Source organism: Mirounga angustirostris, unplaced genomic scaffold (genome assembly GCF_029215605.1).
Source record: "Mirounga angustirostris isolate CCGP_5_RB_7025 unplaced genomic scaffold, mMirAng1.0.hap1 SCAF_10, whole genome shotgun sequence".
NCBI lineage: Eukaryota > Metazoa > Chordata > Mammalia > Carnivora > Phocidae > Mirounga > Mirounga angustirostris.
Window position 1 is genome coordinate 25,283,559 of NW_026991718.1, and position 17,457 is coordinate 25,301,015.

The 17,457-nt window shown below is 38.1% G+C and overlaps 1 long non-coding RNA gene across 1 annotated transcript in view; it reads right to left on the reverse strand.

The window, feature by feature from the left end:
- Positions 1-17,457, reverse strand: part of LOC123850957 (uncharacterized) — a 96,552-nt gene that overhangs the window by 39,563 nt on the left and 39,532 nt on the right. The window contains exon 3 of the long non-coding RNA XR_006792447.3: positions 3,011-3,214. This is a non-coding gene — a long non-coding RNA (uncharacterized LOC123850957). The remainder of the gene's footprint in view (positions 1-3,010; positions 3,215-17,457) is intronic.

Genomic DNA, 17,457 nt, shown 5'->3' on the forward strand with positions numbered 1-17,457 from the left:
TAGAGCAGGAATAGGCATTGAGAGAACATCAGGAAGGGCATCCCTGGCGGAGGGGACTTGATGAGAGACGGCGTGGAAAGAAGCAAGCTCAGAGCATGTTCTCAGAACACTGTGAGGTTCTGGAATGGGGGTGAGGAGGAAGAGGAGGAGGAGGAGAAATGTGCAGGTCCATGCTCCCTGCGGTGTCCTGAGGCTGCTGGGCACAAACCGTGACCTTGAGGAAGTTCACCGGTCAAAGAACACAGCCTGCTGCCCACTGAGTCGTTTACCTCTCTGCATTTTTGCCCCCGCCTGGCAACCTTCCTCCTGTACTTTTTTAATGAGAACAAGGCAAGTCGTCATAGGCAACCACTAAAACAAAAGGCCTAACTTCTATCTCAAGAGAAACTTCTGTAAAAACCTCATCTAAACATTTGCTTTGATGCACGGTTGATCCTCAAACAACTCAGGGGTTAAAGGCACTGACCCCCGTGCAGTCAAAAACCTGCATATGACTTTTGATTCCTCAAAAACTTAACTACTAATAGCCTACTGTTGACCCGAAGCCTTGCCAAGAACATAAAGTCAATTAAGACCTATTTTGTATGTTATATGTATTATATACTGTGTTCTTACAATAAAGTAAGCTAGAAAAAAAATATTATGAAGAAAATCATAGGAAAATACATTTACAGTACAGTATCTATCAAAAAAAAATCCACATAGAAGTAGACCCTTGTAGTTCAACCTGAGTTGTTCAAGAGTCAACTGTACTTTTCTTATTTTCTACCCATGTACAGGAAATAGCAAATGAGAGACAGATAATATAAAGGTCTGAGATGTTGGGGTACCTGGGTGGCTCAGTCGTTAAGCGTCTGCCTTTGGCTCAGATCATGATCCCAGGGTCCTGAGACTGAGCCCCGCATCCAGCTCCCTGCTTGGCGGGAAGCCTGCTTCTCCCTCTCCCACTCCCCCTGCTTGTGTTCCTGCTCTATCTCTCTCTCTCTGTCAAATAAATAAATAAAATCTTTTAAAAAAAAAAAAAAAAAAGGTCTGAGATGTTGGCAGAGAGACATGTGTTTGAGTTTGATCGGTGAAGCTAGCCAAGAAGGACAGAACACGGTCCAGAGAGCAAACCTCCATGGGAGGCATTTCCACCAGGAAGAACTCGATGCAGGAGATCTCGATGGGGCTCACAGGACCCTGGTTTCCTCCCACAGGAAGGCGCCTGCACAACTTCATAGGAAGCGCCCCAGAACAGAGCCTGGGGTCCTGGGACCCACCCTGGATCTGCTATAATTCCCCATGTGACTTCCAGGAAGTCACTTCACATCTCTGTGCTTTGTTTATTTCTCCCCAAGATCAAGCATCTTGCTGATCTCAAAAGCAATGTCAACCAAAGAGTGTTCAAATAAGTCTTAGCAAAGCTAAGATTTGGGGTGAGTTACTTAACCTGTGTGAGCCTCATTTTCCTTCTGTATAAAAGGAAATAATGTTACCCACTGGAGGTGGCTATACGAAATAAATGAGATAATGCTTGTAAAAGTGTCTGGAATGCTCTCTAGAGAATAGTAGGTACTTGTCCCTTTCCCTGACTTTTGAAAGGGTCCTTTGAGTTACAACATTCTATATTTCTATCACAGTAAGGTGCCCACGTGTTACTACAGAGTCTGCAATCATGCTGGGGTGGAAATCACCAGGCACAAATCAAAGCACACATTTGCAGCAGAGGGCCAAAGGAAGAATAGGTTAACAGGCCAAACCCCCAGATTTAGGATGCACTTTCCTCTGTGCCTGTTTCCCAAATGAGACCGTTAAAAAGATTCTAGAGTCATCATCTAGAGATCAGAAGGCAGCACGTCTGGAGAGAGACCTGGGAATCCAAATACTTCACTAGCATCAACACCCTCCACATCCCCCCTCCCGTTGTACCCTGAAGCCGGCAGCAGCCATGGCTGGTCCAGAGAAGGCAGAAATAGGAGGCTGTGATTTCAGGAGGAGCCACAGGAGTGCTGTTTCTCAGATTTACCACTCTGGGATAACCCCCACCTATCGCCTCCCGCTAGCATCCATGTGCTGTCTGGAATTGGTCCAGTTCCCACCTCAGTTCTGCTGCTTCTCGGCCAGTTCTGTATATTGGAGGACTGCCATTGCAGCATCAACATTTCAAAGGATGTGGCTACTCCTTCGTCCCCATCTAGAGACCAGGTAAGGACACATGCGTTACATCAGCCTTGACCCAGTCTGTCAACTAGACCCAGTGGCCCCAGGCACTTGACCCAAGGCTTATGGGGCCTCACCTATGGCAACGAACCGCAGAGCACAGAGGCCAACGCAAAGACTGCATAACTCTGACTCAGAAGCAAATTCCTCCTCCCACCCGTTCCTCCTCATCTCCCCAAACCTATCCCCACGCAGAAACAGGAATTTCCTAATTAAGATTTCCAGACTGATAATCTTCACCAAGTTCATGGAGTACCTGCCTCTCTCCGGTTTTAACTTCAAAACGGATTGTGTTTTGTAAGATTTGATACATACAAAAGTATAAATGTATGTGTATGCCTATAAAACACATACTCATGAGCCCACTATCCAATCTAAGAACTGCAACATTAAAAACACATCTTCTGCTCTATTACAAAGCAGTTTTATAATTGCTCTTATTAAATATCAAGCACATATAGAAAGAAAACCATAAAGAGTAACTATAAAGAAAAATGATATAACTAACATCTCTGGCCCATCACCACCATCAGAAAAAGAACTCTGGGGTCCCTTGTGTGCCTCCCCCTAAATCTGTTCATGATGATTTGCTACCATTGGAGATGTAATTGCAGATTGAGAACATGTCCCAGGTGAAAGTGTTCAGGATTTAGAACATTTAGAACATTCTTAATACTTTATATTTCACAGCATAAAATTTACTTAAAGTTGAAAATATTTATTAAGTTCAGTCCTCTTTTTTCCAATTAAAAGACGTTACCACTTTGGGCAAAGAGAGTGGAAGAGAAAGAGAGGTAAAACAACTTGCCTTGGCCCCGTATTTTGTGGCAGTCAGGGACCATCTTCTATTTTTCAGTATGTCTCTTGGGCAGTAGACTCTCCATACACATTTGCTCTTCTTCCTCAGGAGGTTATTACTACAGCAGAATCTTCTCTCGCTCCCACTTCTCAAACTTTTCATTTCTTCAGGTTCTTTCACGTCTGCATTTAGATATCCTCAAATCTCTCCCATCTTTAAGCAAAACAAAACAAACCTCCTGGGTATCTTAAGTCCACGTCCCTCTGGTTCTCTCCGTCCCCTACTAACCAATGATCTTGAGAGACACTCATTGCCTCCACCCTTGCCTCCCACCAATTCCACAACCCAAGGCAACCTGGCTTCTGTCCCCCTTCCTCCCCTCGTCCTGACCCTGCAAAACTGTTTTCAGCAAGGTCATAAACAACCTCCTCCTTGCTGAACCCAGAAGATATTTGTGAGTCCTTAATGCACCTCTCAGCAGCATGAGGCACCGTCAATCACCCCCTCCCTCCCAGAAGCCCTTTCTTCCCTGAGCTCCAAATCACTGCCCTGTCAGTTGTCTCTCTGACTCTTTGTGGCTGCTTTTCAGTGTCTTCTATGGGATTCACTGCCTCTGTTCGTCCCTTAAGGGAGACACTCTTTTCTCTGGATTTTCTTCTCATTCTTTATATTCTCACCAGTGAGCTCATCAATGCCCTTCTCTATGAGTGCCTGCTTGGTTTATTCCCTAAGTAACTGAAATTGACTTTGCACCAGTTGAGTTTCCGGGAACAAGCAGGGCAGCCACAGGATCCACAGTCCACTTGCCCGGCATTGATGGTGCAAATGTGTTGCAAAATGTTGTGTGGTGGTTTCAGGATTTAACTTAGAGCCATTCAGTGGGATTGTTATTAATAATAGAAGATCAAGAAGAGAAGATCTAGTATTTATTGGGTGATTATTATATAACAGGCACCATGCTAAGTGCTTTGCGTGTATCATCATCTCATTTAACTTTCTCAACAACCATATGGGGTGGATGCTGCTATTCCCAGAAGAGGAAACGGAAGCTTGAAGAATTGGAGTAATGCTCACAAGATGCCAGAGTTAGTCAGAGGAGAAGCTGGGACTGTATCCAGGAGTTTGACCACAGAGCCTGCTCTCTTTCCACCACACCATTGACTCAGTTTCTTTTTCAGTCTTGAGTTCTTATTTCTCTTTACCAATGTTACCCACTAAAATATTAGTCACTCAAGGGCAAGGCTATTTATCTCTTTTGTTTACTACTATTGCCTTATGCTGGGCTCAGAACTGAGACATTCAAAATCAAACGTTCAACTTCTTTCAATCTCTCTATCAAATACATCTTTTGCCTACTTCTCTGTTGGGTTAACTTTTTCTTACTGATTTTAAGGGTTTTTTGTTGTTGTTTTGTGGGTTTTTTTGCATTTCACATGTTATCCTTTAATTTTGTTATATATATATGAAAATATGTTCTTCTAGTTTGTTTTGTCTCTTCATTTTATGATTTTTTATGTACAGATTCCTAAAATTAATATCGTATTTCAGTCCTCTATTGTTGTTAAGGATTTTGTATGGTTTTTTTTTAAGAAAGTCTTTCCTAGGGGCGCCTGGGTGGTTCAGTTGTTAAGCATCTGCCTTCGGCTCAGGTCATGATCCTGGGGTCCTGGGATCGAGCCCCTTATCGGGCTCCCTGCTCAGTGGGAAGCCTGCTTCTCCCTCTCCCACCCCCTCTGCTTGTGTTCCCTCTCTTGCTGTGTCTCTCTCTGTCAAATAAATAAATAAAATCTTAAAAAAAAAATCTTTCCTACCCCGAAGTCATAAAGAGACTCTCTAAGTTACTCTCTAAGATACTCTTTTAAGTTTGCCCTTCACATTTAAACTACAATCTATCTAGAATAGATTTTTATGTATGATGTGATATGGAAATCCAACTTCATTTTCTTCCATACGGAAAACTAATTGTCCCAGCCCATTTACTGAATGGTTTATCCTTTGCCTGTTTATCTGCAACACCATTTCTGTCATATATGAAGTTTCCATAAATTTAAGATCTCTTCCTGGGATCCCTAATCTTCTTCTTGGCTTGTTATCTATCACTGGCCAATACCACTGTCCTAATTACCATATCTTATAATAAATGTCCCCATCTGGTTCTATTTCAACTATGTCTTGGCTATTTATCACCCTTTTCCATGAAAAAGGTTTTTTCTGGCCCTTTCTTCCATATAAATTTTAAAATCAACTTGCTAAGTTGTATGAAAATTCCCACTGAAGTTTCCATAATCCAATTTGATGTGGTTTTCTGTGATTTTTATGAAAATTTCAAGCATACAGAAAGAATAGTACAATGACCACCTGAATAATCACCACCTAGATTCAATAATTTTTTTTTAAAGATTTTATTTATTTTTTTGACAGAGAGAGACACAGTGAGAGAGGGAACACAAGCAGGGGGAGTGGGAGAGAGAGAAGCAGGCTTCCCGCTGAGCAGGGAGCCTGATGTGGGACTCGATCCCAGGACCCTAGGATCATGACCTGAGCCGAAGGCAGACGCTTAACCGACTGAGCCACTCAGGCACCCTAGATTCAATAATTTTTAATATATGACAAATTTGCTTTACTTATATGTGAGTGTATTTGTAGAGATTATTTTCATTTCTATACATTTGAAAATAGGCATTATGACATTTCACTCTTAAAGATTTCAGTGCTAATTTGCTAAAAATATGAGTCCCCTCCTCCATAACTAGAATGCCATTATCACACCTGAGAAAGTTAGCAATTCCCTATAATCATCTCATATTCAATCCATATTTAAATTTCCACAATTCTCCAAAAATGTCTTCAAAAATTAGTGGGTTTTTTTGTAATAGGATCCAGTCAAGGCACATACATCATATTTGATTATTATGTCTCTTAAGTCTCTTCTATTCTAGAATAGTCCCCTTGCCATTTTTTTCATAACATTGACTTTTTTTTTAGCTATCAGGTTAGTTATCCTATAGACTGTCCTACATTCTGGATTTGTCTGATAATTTCTGGAGAATGTTATTTAATTTTTTCCTCTATATCCTATATTTCCTGTAAGTGGGAAATTAGTCTTGAGAGTATGGTTAAATTCAGATTCAATACTTTTGGCACAAATAAGTCATATTTATTGTTGGGTACTTTATACTGCATCACATCAAGAGTCACATCATGATTGACTGTCCCACCATTATTGATGCTGAGTTTGTTCACTGGTAAGAGAGTAACTGCCAGACCTCTCCATTGTAAAAGTGCATTTCCCGTTGCAATTAGCAAATAAGCTGTGGCATGATACCTTGGCATTGTGTAAATATCCTTTCCCAACCACCTTTCACTTATTATATCATTGAGAATATTTGAGTGAATCAATTATCTCACTGGAATGCAAAAATTATTTCACTCAAATACAACATGATTAACAAGCTTGTTGAGGTTTTTTGTTTGTTTGAAAAGTGAATTGAATCTATAAATCAACTCAGGGAAAACGGACATGTTTGCAATATGGAATCTCCTTATGCATGAATATGGCATATGTCTCCATTTATTTAGATTGTTTAAAAAATAATTTCATTAAATATTATAAAAATTGTGGCATTGTCCATAATAGCAAAACTTGAGTATAACCCAATGATCAAATATTAAAACAAAAAAATGGAACTAGTGTTGCTATCACTTAGGAAATTATTTGCAAGGTTTTAGAAGCTCTGTGCCTAACCTCTGGAATGGGGGGGGTACACAGACCAACATATATATTTTCTGTGATTTCATAAAGACTAAAATTTAAAAGTGTAACAATATCAAATGTTGGTAACGTGTGGGCAAATGGGGTTTCATAGACTCCTGGTGAGAGATTAAATTTCCAAGTTCTACTATCTTGGAAAATGTTTATCATTATTTATTCAAATTGAAGATATGTCCAACCTATGACTGAGCAGTTTTACTCTTGATGATATTCCCTACAGAAGTACTCACACATGTGAGCCATGTGCTTTACAAAAATTAGACACAAACCAAATGTCCATCAACAATTGTATATACAATGTTTTACTATATAACAATGAAAATAAACACTCTATGGCAAAAGAAACCAGACCAAAAAGTGCATACTTTTGATTCCTTTTCATAAAGTTCATAACCAGACAAAACTACAGTATGGTGTTTAAGGATGCATACCTCAGTAGTAAAACTAACAGGAAAAGTAAGGGTGTGATGGCTATTAAAGTTAATAATTATCTTTCGGGGAAAGAGAAGGGTTTATGACCAAAAAAGTGCTCAGGAAAGCTTCTGAGTTTCTTCCAATATTCTATTTCTTGACCCCAAAAAAGTTTTTCAAAATTAACATGATAAGTTAAAATCTAGAATCACATTCACTTTTGAGGGGAGGGGAAGGACATAGACAAGAGGGAAAAGGACATGGGAAACTGCAGTGTACTGGTAATGTTCTAGGTCTTAAACTGAGTGATGGGTTCATGGCTATTCACTTTATTAATAACTTACATACATGTTACACAGATTTTTCTATGTATCAAACATTTTATATAAAAATAACATCAATATAGATTTTAAATGTTTAAAAAGAAATTGATAAAAATTCGGCTTATCTTGTGTTGTTTCATTTGCATTCAGATCTTATCTCTTCTTTCTCTGTAGAAGCTTGGCAAATTATATTTTATGATGCCCATGGGATTGCTGGTTATGTCCATTACTTTTAACAAAGCTGAACTTATTGTGTGCAACCAGAAGCTTTGGTTAATTTCAAATAGAGTAAGAAGCAGCCACTTCCAAAGCTCATTTAAGACATCAAACGTGTGGGAAAGTTCATTGTTATTGTCAATCCCTCTCTCATTTAGTTCTGTCCCAGACTGCATCAGACCATCAGGAAAAATAAACAAAAATCACATTTCCTCAGTCCCTCTGAGAATTTATCTTACTTAGTTATGATTAATCTGTGGCCTCTTCTGTATTGAGGATTAACACAGGATTCACCCACTGGAGTAAGCAAAAATGCATGTTCCAAATATTACTTATTGTATGACTAATAGTAGTACATCCTAATACTACTGCTCCCACTCAAAAGCCATCTTCACATGATGTCCCTGATCCTGAGGAAAACACATTTTCTACTTTATCATGGCCACTTATTGATCTTAGAGCATCTCTCCAAATAATATAGTTACAATGTGTAAGTTTCTTAGAGAGATTATGTAGCCTACCTGGTTTTTTTTATCCCTCACAGTAGCAATTTATAAACAGTGATTGATTGCTCGATCTTGTGTCTTTCGCAGAGAGGCTCAAGGTAACAGGTAAAGAAAGTATTAGGGAAAGATGTCCAAGACGAAAAAAGTGAGAAAACTCGGGTGAAGTTATAGAGGGAATGCAACTCCACCAAACTCGTGGGGCTGCTAAGTGCATGGCAATGTGAAAGAAAAAAAACCAACTTCAAGGTACCAAAAATAATAGTAATATTAATGATAAAGAAATTATCCTAGATGTTTCCAGAGTGAGAGGAAAAAGGAAATAAAACAAGTCATCAAAAGGGAACAAAAATTTAAATGATATTAGGTTATCACATAAGCAACATTAAATGCCAACAGACAAAAAAGCAATGTATATAAAGCTCTGAGGGAAAAAGATTTCTAATCTTGAATTCTATAACTGAGCAAATACAAAGTGAACAATCTCTAGTTAGTGGAACCAGAAACAAAAAGATTAATATGTAATTGATAAACTTAAAAAAAAGAGTGATATAAATATTTAAGGTGGGAAATGAAATATAAATTCTCAACTATTATAACAGAAAACTAGTAGAAAATGTCTACTATTAACAAATAATAAATACAGGTTGAATCATTTAGAGATACCGAAGTAACCACCAGAAGAAATACCTAAAAGAATTGGTGCCTCTGGGGCGCCTGTGGATGGGAAGGGGTTTAGGCATGGGCCTGCCATTTGTGACCATCAGTACACAAAATCCAATAACATTTAAGTTTTTTTCTGTAAAAAGTCTATTCTTACTAGAAATAAGAACATAAATTAAAGTAATAATAAAATACTATTTTTTACTTATCGAATTGGTGAAGGCTTCTTGAAATAATACTCAATATTGGCAAAGATGTGCAAGAGAAGACATTTTCATAGAGGGCCAATAGGATACAAGCTTGCTACAGGGCAATTTGATAAAATGTGTCAAAAAGTGTCTAAAACATGCAAATTTTTGAGCACCAGTTCCCTTTCTAATAATTGATTTTGTTAAACAATCAAGCATGTATTTTTTTTTACAAGGATAATCACTAAAGGTCTGTGTTTAATAATAAAATACTAGAAACAATTTTAATGTTCAACAATAGAGCCTTGTCCAAATAAATAATGATACATTCATATGATGAAATACTATATCGCCATTAAAAATTAAGTAATAGGAAAATATTTAGTGACATGGAAAATATTCACAACATATTAACTGAAAAAAATAACTATGGATAAAATGATATAATATCTTGGATTTGCTTTAACAATGATTTAGGAGAGGGAGATATGGAGTAGGGTTTAGATAAAATAAGATGGACCATGGGTTGATAATTACAGAAGTGAAGAAACTGGGAAATGGAGATCATTATACTATTCAGACTGTTGTTGCGTATGCTGAAAATTCTCTACAATAAAGTTCTTTTTAAACTATGTACAATGCATTTAAATATGGAAATTTAAAATGGAAAAAAATAAATGGTACACATTAAAAAGAATGATTATATCTGGTCACTTTTATTATCATTTGCTTGTTTCTATTTTTTAAATGATCTACACTAAATGCAAATTACTTTTATACTAAGAGCGTCCAAAATTCTAATATAAATTATGGCCTATTTCTAAGTTCTCTAGTCTCTGCTATTTCTCCATATTTTCACTATATTCCAGTATCATACCATGGTCACCATTTTGCTTTATAGTAGCATTCCACTTTTTTTTCCATAAGCACAAACTATATATGAAGCATCACAATTATTTTTTAAGTTTGAAAAAATTCACCCATAAACTGAATTATGGGTCTTGCTTTTAGAATACGATGATAGATTTATTGCTAATTTCTCAGAATGTCCATCTTTTAGTATAGTGGTTTTCCTCACTTGGAGAGGAGTTCAGTTGCTTTATATTATAATCTCCTGGAAGTTTTTTTTTTTTTAAAGACACTATTGCCCAGACTATTCCTCAAAGGTTCTGATTTAATTGGTCTGAGACAGAACTCAAGCACTAGGCTTTTTTTTTTTTTTTTTAAACCTCCCCAGTTGATTCTAATGTGTAGGCATGACTGTGAGTCACTGCCTTAGTCCCTACTTTGGACAGCGACTCTCAACTTTGGCTACACATTTAAGTCACTGAAGGAGATGTAAAAAACACTGATGTCTGGAGCCCACCTCACCAAGATTCTCATTTAATTGGTCTGGGCTGTGGCCTGGGATTTGGAATTTTTATCTCTACCCACACTTCCCCACCAACATAAATATCATTTATCTACTCATTGATGTCTGAGATTTACTTCTTTGCTAAGAATTTGCTTCTGTTAAAATAGCAACACTTCATTAAGAAAATATGAATTAAGGGGCATGTCGGTGGCTCAGTGGGTTGAGCCTCCACCTCTTGGTTTCAGCTCAGGTTGTGATCTCAGGGTCATGAGATCGAGCCCCACATCCAGCTTTGCGCTCAGCGTAGAGTCTGATAGGGATTCTCTATCTCCCTCTCCCTCCCTCCCTTCCCCCACTTGCATTCTCTCTCTCTAAAATAAATAAAATCTTCAAAAAAATCATGACGTAAGCCAAAGGCAGATGCTTAACCAACTGAGCCACCCAGGTGTCCCTCTTGGACAGTTTAGTGAGAACAAAAATGTGTTTAATCTGTCTTTTGCATGAACATTCTGAAAAGCTTCACATGTGGGAAAAGAGATATACATCATATTAGAGATATAAACACCAAAGAAATAACTATATCTAACTATCTAAGTATACATATGATAGCTTATATGATATAATTCATATATATCATATAAGCTACCATATATATCATATAAGCTAATATATATTATATGTATATATTCCTCTATATTCATATATAGAGAGAGAGGGGAATATATTAGAGAATGTATATATGAATACAGAGGAATATACTAGAGGAATATATATATATATGGAAAGAGAAAGATAGAAAGAGAGAGAGAGGTGGGGGAAGCACAAGAGAGAAAAACTAGGGTATAAAACAAATTTTCCCTGCTTTAAAAGTGGAAGATGACACACAAAGACAAATACCAAATAATTCCATTTATATGAGGTACTTAGAGTAGTCAAAATCATAGAGACAGAAAGTAGCATGGTGACTGCCAGGGACTGGGAGGAGGGGAAATGAGGAGTTATTATTGTTTAATGGGCCCAGAGTTTCAGTTTCACAAGATGAAAAGAGCTCTGGGGATGGAAGGTGGTGTTGGTCATACAACAATGCAAATGTATTCAATAACACTGAACTGCACACTTAAAAATGGTTCAGATAGTAAATTTTGTGGAAGGTAGGATGTGCAGAGCTGTGATTTGGGGGAGAAATGGATTGCAGGTGCCGCAGAGGGGAAGGAGCCCTGGTCATGAAGAGAGGAGAGGGAGAGAGAAAAAAAAAGAGAGGAGCTCACAGGGGGTTGCACAAGGAAAACACATCCCCAAAGCCATTGACTGGGGAAATGAAAAGGGCTGATTTTCGTGGGGGGTGTTTTGTTTTATTTTTCTTCACAACCAGCGGGGCTCAAAGACTGGAGTTTTAGAGGTCTGTGGCATGGCCAGTGTGGAGCTCGGAGGGTGCTGCATGCTCCTATGAAGAAGGAGAGCAGAGAGCCTGGGAGCAGATGGCACAATCTGAGGATCCCCTGGGATGTACTGGCAGAAATGGTTCCCACTTCTTAGAGAACATCTGGGAGAGGTGGCATTACCTCTCCAGGGACAAACGAGTTGGCTGGCACCATTTCCCTCCCCCACCCCTTAGCATAAACTAACTTCAGTAAGCAGCACAGCACCAATGGTGTCAGCCTAAACCACTTACACCAAGCCCCACCCCCTCACCCCCACCCCTGCATTCTGCAAGTGCCGCTCCTCTGGGGCAAGTGTGCCTGAGAACCAGAGCAGCGGGCCCCTCCCTCAGAAGACCAGCACAAACCCTGGCAGGCACCACATCCACTGACCATAAAGTTCTTGCAAAGCTTCAGCTCTAGTGGAAATGGCATCTTTCAAAAAGCAGACCAGAGCACACCTAGTTAAAACTCACCACACTTTGGCCAAGGTCCAAACACTCCCCACTGCAGGCAAGGAAAAACTCTGCAGAGGACTGACCTGAGGGAAGGAGCAGCCAAAACACAGCAGCCGTACCCAGGATACATCAGAGATACTTCCTGAAGTGCCAGTCGCTGGACAGTACACGACCTCTGCTTCGTGAAGCCATTACTCTCAGGGGCAGGAAATACAGCAGGCTTTCCTAACACAGAGAAGAAGACAGAGACCTAGACAAAAATGCTAAAATGGAGGAATTCATCCCAAAAGAAAGAACAAGGAAAAGTCATGGCCAGGGAGTTAATCTAAACAGATATAAGTATTATGCTAAGTGAAATAAGTCAAGCAGAGAAAGTCAATTACCATATGGGTTCACTTATTTGTGGAACATAAGGAATAGCATGGAGGACATTAGGAGAAGGAAGGGAAAAATGAAGCAGGGGAAATCGGAGGGAGAGACAAACCATGAGAGACTATGGACTCCGAGAAACAAACTGAGAGTCCTAGAGGGGAGGGGGGTGGGGGGATGGGTTAGCCCAGTGTGATGGGTATTAAGGAGGGCACGTACTGCATGGAGCACTAGGTGTTATACGAAAACAATGAATCGTGGATCACTACATCAAAAACTAATGATGTAATGGATGGTGACTAACATAATAAAATTAAATTAAATTTTAAAAAATAAACAGATATAAGTAATATGTGTGATCCAGAATTTAAAGGAACAATCATAAGGTTACTAGCTGGGCTTGAGAAAAGCATAGAGACACCAGGGAGTCCCTAACCACAGAGCCTGAAAACTAGTCAGGCTGAAATGAAAAATGCAATAACTGAGATTTGAAACCAACTGGATATAATGACCACAAGGATGGAAGAAGCAGAGGAATGAATAAGTAATATAGAAGATAAAATTATGGAAAATAATGAAGCTGAGAAGAAGAAGGAAAGAAAAATATTAGATTACGAATGTAGACTTAGGGAACTCAATGACTCCATAAAGCGTAGTAATATTTGTATCATAGGAGTCCTAGAAGAAGAGAGGGAAAAGGGGGCAAAAGGTTTATTCGAGGAAATTATAGCTGAAAACTTCCCTAATCTGGGGAAGGAAACAGACATCCAAATCTAGGAGGAACAGAGAATTCCCATCAAAATCAACAAAAGCAAGTCAACACTAAGACATATCATAGTTAAATTTGAAAAAATAAAGAAAACATCCTAAAAGCAGCAAGACAAAAGAAGTCCCTAATTTACAAGGGAAGATAAATGAGGTCAGCAGCAGATCTGTCCAAAGAAACTTGGCAGACCAGAAGAGAGCAGCATGATATATTCAACGTGCTGAATGGGAAAAATACGCAGCCAAGAATACTCTATCCAGCAAGGCTATCATTCAGAATACAAAGAGAGATAACGAGTTTCCCAGACAAACAAAAACTAAAGAAGTTCTTGACTAAACCAGCCCTGCAAGATATATTAAAGGGGACTCTTTGAGTGGGAAAGAAAGACCAAAATTGACAAAGACTAGAAAGGAACAGAGACAAACTCCAGAAACAATGATGAAACAAGTAATAAAATGGCACTAAACTAATATCTATCAGTAATTACTCTGAACATAAATGGATTAAATGCTCCAATCAAAAGATATAGGTTGTCAGAATGGATTTAAAAAAAAGGCCCATCAATATGCTGCCTACATGAGACACATTTCAGACCTGAAGATACCTGGAGAAATATTTATCATGCAAATGGATGTCAAAAGAAAGCCAGAGTAACAATACTTATATCAGACAAACTAGATTCTAAACCAAAGACTGTAACAAGAGATAAAGAAGGGCACTACATCATAATAAAGGGGTCTATCAACAAGAAGATCTAACAATTATAAATATTCATGCCCCCAATTTGAGCACTCAAATATACAAAACAATAACAAACATAAAGGACCTGATTGATAATAAACAATAAGAGTAGGGGACTTTTAACACCCCACTTACAGCAATGGACAGGTCATCTAAGCAGAAAATCAACAAGGAAACAATGGTTTTGACCAGATGGACTTAACAGATATATTCAAACATTTCATCCTAAAGCAGCAGAATACACATTCTTTTCAAGTGCACATGGAACATTCTCCAGAATAGATCACATTATAGGTCAAAAATCAGTCCTCAAAAGTACAAAAAGATTGAGATCATACCATGCATATTTTCCAACCACAAGAAAATTTTCAGAAAGACCATAAATAATGGAGGTTAAAGAACATCCCACTATGGAATGGATGAGTCAACCAGGAAATTAAAGAAGCAATAAAAAAAATATATGGAAACAAACGAAAATGAAAACACAATGGTCCAAAACCTTTGGGATGCAGCAAAAATGGTCCTAAGAGGGAATTATATAGCAATGCAGACCTACCTCAAAAAGCAAGAAAAATCTCAAATAGGGGCACCTGGGTGGCTCAGTTGGTTAAGCATCCAACTCTTGATTTCAGCTCAGGTCATGATCTCAGGATTGTGAGATTGAGCCCCATGTCAGGCTCCACACTGGGCATAGAGCCTGCTTGAGATTCTCTCACTCCCTCTGCCTCTCCTCTCTCTCTCTCTCCTGCTTTAAAAAAAAAATAACTCAAATATGTAACTTAACTTTACACTTAAAGGAGCTAGAAAAAGAACAGCAAATGGAGCTTAAAGCCAGCAGAAGAAGGGAAATAATAAAGATTAGAACAGAAATAAATGATATAGAACAAAAACAAAAACCCCAGAACAGATCAATGAAACCAGGAGCTGGTTCTTTGAAAAAATTAATAAAATTGATAAACCCCTAGCCAGAGTTATGAAAAAAGAAAAGGGAAAGGACCCAAATAAATAAAATCATGAATAAGAGAAAAGAGATCACAACCAACACCACAGAAATACAAACAATTGTAAGAGAATATTATGACAAATTAGATACCAACAAATTGGGCAATCTGGGAGAAATGGATAAATTTCTAGAAACATATAAACTATCAAAACTTTAACAGGAAGAGAAAACTTGAACAGACTGAAAACCAGCAAAGAAATTAAATCAGTAATAAAAAATCTCCCAACAAACAAAAGTCCAGGGCCAGGTGGTTTCACAGGGGAATTCACCATTTAAAGAAGAGTTAATACCTATTCTTCTCAAACTGTTCCAAAAAATAGAAATAGAAGGAAAACTTCCAAACTCATTCTACAAAGTCATCATTACATTGATTCCAAAACCAGACAAAGATCCCACTAAAAAAGAGAACTATTAGCCAATATCCCTGCTGAACATGGATGCAAAAATTCTCAACAAAATAATAGCAAATTAAATCCAACAGTACATTAAAAGAATCATTCATCATGATCAAGTGTGATTTATTCATGGGTTGCAAGCGTGGTCCAATATTTGCAAATCAATCAGCATGATACACCACATTAATAAAAGAAAGGATAAGAACCATATGATCCTCTCAATGGATGCAGAAAAAGCATTTGACAAAGTACAGCATCCATTCTTGATAAAAACCCTCAACAAAGTAGGAATAGAGGGAAAATACTTCAATATCATAAAGCCCATATATTAAAGACCCACAGCTAATATCCTCAATGGAGAAAAAGAGCTTTTCCTCTACAGTCAGGAACAAGACAGGGATGTCCACTGTCACCACTGTTATTTAACATAATGCTGGAAGTCCTAGCCTCAGCAATCAGACAACAAAAAAGAAATAAAAGGCATCCAAATCCACAAGGAAGAAGTCAAACTTTCACTATTTGCAGAAAACATGATACTCTATGTAGAAAACACAAAAGACCTCACCAAAAAATTGCTAGAACTGATCACAAAATCAGTAAAGTGGCAGATACAAAGATCAATGTACAAAAATCTATTGCACTTCTATACGCTAATAATGAAGCAGCAGAAAGAGAAATCAAGGAATCAATCCCATTTACAATTGCACCAAAAACCGTAAGACACCTAGGAATAAACCTAACCAAAGAGGTTAAAGATCTGTACTCTGAAAACTACAGAACACTTATGAAAGAAATTGAAGATGACAGAAAGAAATGGAAAAACATTCCATGCTTATGGGCTGGAAGAACAAATATTGTTAAAATGTCTATACTACCCAAAGCAATCTACGTGTTTAATGCAATCCCTATCAAAATACCAATAGCATTTTTCACAGAACTAGAACAAACAATCCTAAAATTTGTATAGACCATTTAGGACCCCAAATAGCCAAAGCAATCTTGAAAAAGAAAAAACAAAGCTGGAGGCATCAAAATTCCAGACTTCAAGTTATATTACAAAGCTGTTGTGATCAAGACAGTAAGGTAGTGACACAAAAGCAGACACATAGATCAATGGAACAGAATAGAAAACCCTGAAATGGACCCACAACTATATAGTCAACTCATCTTCGACAAAGTAAGAAAGAATATCCAATGGAAAAAAGACATCTCTTTAACTAATGGTGTTGGGAAAACTGAACAGCAGCATGCAAAGGAATGAAACTGGATCACTTTCTTACACCCTACACAAAAATAAACTCAAAATAGATGAAAGACCTAAATGTGAGATAGGAAACCATCAAAATTGTAGAGGAGAACACAGGCAGTAACCTCTTTGACATCAGCTATAGCAACTTCTTACTAGACATTTCTTCTGAGGCAAGGGAAACAAAAGCAAAAATAAACTATTGGGACTTCATCAAAATAAAAAGCTTCTGCACAGTGAAGGAAACAATCAACAAAACTAAAAGACAACCTTCAGAATGAGAGAAGATATATGCAAATCACATATCTGATAAAGGGTTAGCATCCAAAATCTATAAAGAACTTATCAAGCTCAACACCCAAGAACCAAATAAACCAGTTAAAAAATGAGCAGAAGACATGAACAGACATTTCTCCAAAGAAGACATCCAGATGGCTAACAGACACATGAAGAGATGCTCAACATCACTCAACGTCAGGGAAATACAAATCAAAACTATAATGAGATATCACCTCACACCTGTCAGAATGTCTAAAATCAACAACACAGGAAACAACAGATGTTGGCAAGGATATGCAGAAAGGGGAATCTTACATTGTTGGTGGGAATGCAAACTGGTGCAGCCACCCT